The following is a 2,997-nucleotide window of genomic DNA, read 5'->3' on the forward strand; positions in this document are numbered from 1 at the left end:
CAGCAAAGTTGTTTTGCAAATTGAATACTGAATATTCGCCCTCCACGGAGTAAGGGACGTTCAGCTCAAGGTTGATCCGATTTAGAGAGGGGATTCAGAGGGGAGTTAACTACAACTACCCGCCCAGAAACTGTGTATGTAGCCACAGTAATGAATGAACCACCAAAGCTGAACAAGGCAGCAACTGACCTGAAAGATAGAATCGTGGCCCGAATGAACACCAAGCAATTACACTCAATTACAACGGTTGAGTGAAGTACCATCAGAAAGTCTCATTGAAGATGTGAATGCAGCATTAAGATCTATCCCTACCAACACCATAACAGAAACCAATGAGCTGATATACAGCTCAGCATCAGTGATCCTTGAGATGCTTGGCTTTAAGAGCAACCATGAGACCCAATACCCACCATGGAAGAGATGGCTAGAGGCTAAAATCAAGATAACAAGGAGGGAAGTGAGCCAACTGTCAGAGGTCCAAAGGGGTGCAATGAAAAGATCAGTACTTAAGATCAGTACCATACCTGAAGCCCTCGAAACTGCCTAACAAAGGCTCCAAGCCTTGGCCAGCCACCTAAAGAGATACACAAGAGAGAATGAAGCCAGGAGGATTAACCGGCTCTTCTCCACCCAACCAGCTAAAGTGTACTCTCAATGGCAGTTTACTAACAACAGAGCAGACCCACCAAGGCTGGAGACTGAACAATACTGGAAAGGCATATGGGCTGAAGAAACTCACTGCCCTCCATGAGCGACTGGCAACTCAACTGAACCAGCTGCTACAAAATGGGACTCACCCTGAATGGTTAACTGAAGGGCGCACAATCCTGATCCAGAAGGATCCATCAAAGGGTTCAGTCTCATCCAACTATCGGCCAATAACCTGTCTCTCTACAATAGGGAAGCTCATGTCAGGCATCATAGTGGCTAAGATAAGTGGGGACATGGATAAATACATGAGCACGCCACAGAAGGGCATCGGCATAAATAGCAGAGGAGCCAAACACCAACTCCTTGTAGACCACACAGTCGCCCGAGACTGCAAAGCCCAACACACCAACCTGTGCACGGTTTGGATTGATTACAAGAAAGCCTATGACTCAATGCCACATACCTGGATCATTGAATGCTGAGAGATATACAACATCAATAGGACTCTAAGAGCCTTCATTGCAAACTCGATGGGGCTGTGGAAAACCACCCTTGAAGCCAACTGCAAACCACTTGCACAAGTGTCCATCAAATGTGGCATATACCAAGGAGATGCTCTGTCCCCACTGCTGTTCTGCATAGGCCTGAACCCCCTCAGCCAAATCATCAACAAGACTGGCTACAGATACCGACTCAAGAATGGGGCCACCATCAGTGACCTCCTCTACATGGATGACATCAAGCTGTACACCAAGAGCGAGCGAGACATCGATTCACTGATCCACACCACCAGGATCTACAGCACTGACATTGGGATATCATTCGGACTAGAGAAGTGTGGTCGGATGGTTACAAGGAGAGGGAAGGTCGTCCACACAGAAGGGGTCTCACTCGCAGAAGGAACAATAGCAGACATAGAGCACAGTTAGAAGTATCTGGGAATACCACAAGCAAATGGCAACCTCGATGAGGTCACAAGGAAAGGAGCCACAGCCAAATACCTCCAACGAATAAGGCAAGTCCTGAGAAGCCAGCTCAATGACAAGAACAAGATCCGTGCAATAAACAGCTATGCCTTACCAGTAATCAGATACCCTGCCGGAATAATTAGCTGGCCAATGGAGGACATGAAAACCACGGATGTTAAGACTCGGAAGCTACTAACCATGCATGGAGGGTTCCACCCCAAATCCAGCACCCTGAGACTGTACACGAGCCGTAAGGAAGGAGGCAGAGGACTAGTGAGTGTGAGAGCCACTGTCCAGGATGAAACATCCAAGATCCATGAATACATCAAGGACAAAGCCTTGATGTATTCATATCTCATCCCTTATATACCCTTCTGTCAAATTTTAATCGGAGTTTGATGGATTAAAGGAAATTAAATCCCCCCCACCCCACATCCGGCAACCGGAAATTCCCTGCATCTGGCAACCGGAAATTCTCCCCATCTCGTGACCGGATGACCTCCCACACCCCTATCACTCTTTGAATTAGCCAATAGAAACAAAATCATTTACTTGTAAGTGAATGATTTTGTTTCTATTGGCTAACAGTCACTTAAATTTTAAACTTATAGATACTTTTCTGGAACACTTGCTGGTGTGATAGATTTCAGTAAATGTTCCTCATTTGTACATGTATTTCTTAAGAATATGTGACAGGTAGTAAACAGACCTAGGTGAGGCTACTAGGTCTGTTTAGCTAATTTAACTTTTAGCTTTCTGTAGTTAAAGTGAGAGACAAACTCTAACATCACTGCCTTTCTAGAATTTGTCCTCGCATCATTGTGAATGCAACTTTGGTTCAGTCTTTTTCCTGTTGTTGAATCAACACAGTGCTTCATGCTTTCTCCAAAATAGTAAAGGCTGGTTTAAGTACATTTGAAACTTGTAGATTTTTTTTCTGTAACACTTGCTAATGTGATACATTTCAGTAAAAGTTCCTCATCTGTACATTTATTTCTTAAGAATATGTGACAGGGACTAAACAGGCCTAGGTGAGCATACTGCTCATATTTATCTTTCAGTTTTCCCCAAAGTTGGAAGTTTTTTTTTACACTGCACAACCACACTCCAACGTGGCAAATTGTTTTGTTACCTTTAAAATTATCTACAGCTTTTGTCTCTGACCTATACGCTGTATGTTTCTTGGCCCTAATGATTCTTTTACTCCATCCATTATCTTACATGCTGAAGTGTGTTCACTAACAAAATAGAGTACACCTGTAGTTGTTGAAGGTTCCATTAATAAACTTATAAATGATCAATGTCAACCATCAGTCTGTATTAAAATATTTAGTACAATTTATTTAGATTTGATGTTTTGATGTGAGCACTTGGATTT

The 2,997-nt window shown here is 43.4% G+C and overlaps 1 long non-coding RNA gene across 1 annotated transcript; it reads left to right on the forward strand.

Annotated features, from left to right (window-relative positions):
• Positions 1-241: 241 nt before the first annotated feature.
• Positions 242-723, forward strand: LOC107835472 (uncharacterized). Its single transcript, XR_001661281.1, has 2 exons — positions 242-457; positions 571-723. It is a non-coding gene; the product is annotated as an uncharacterized LOC107835472 (long non-coding RNA).
• Positions 724-2,997: the final 2,274 nt, after the last annotated feature.

Source organism: Poecilia formosa, unplaced genomic scaffold (genome assembly GCF_000485575.1).
Source record: "Poecilia formosa unplaced genomic scaffold, Poecilia_formosa-5.1.2 Scaffold2825, whole genome shotgun sequence".
NCBI lineage: Eukaryota > Metazoa > Chordata > Actinopteri > Cyprinodontiformes > Poeciliidae > Poecilia > Poecilia formosa.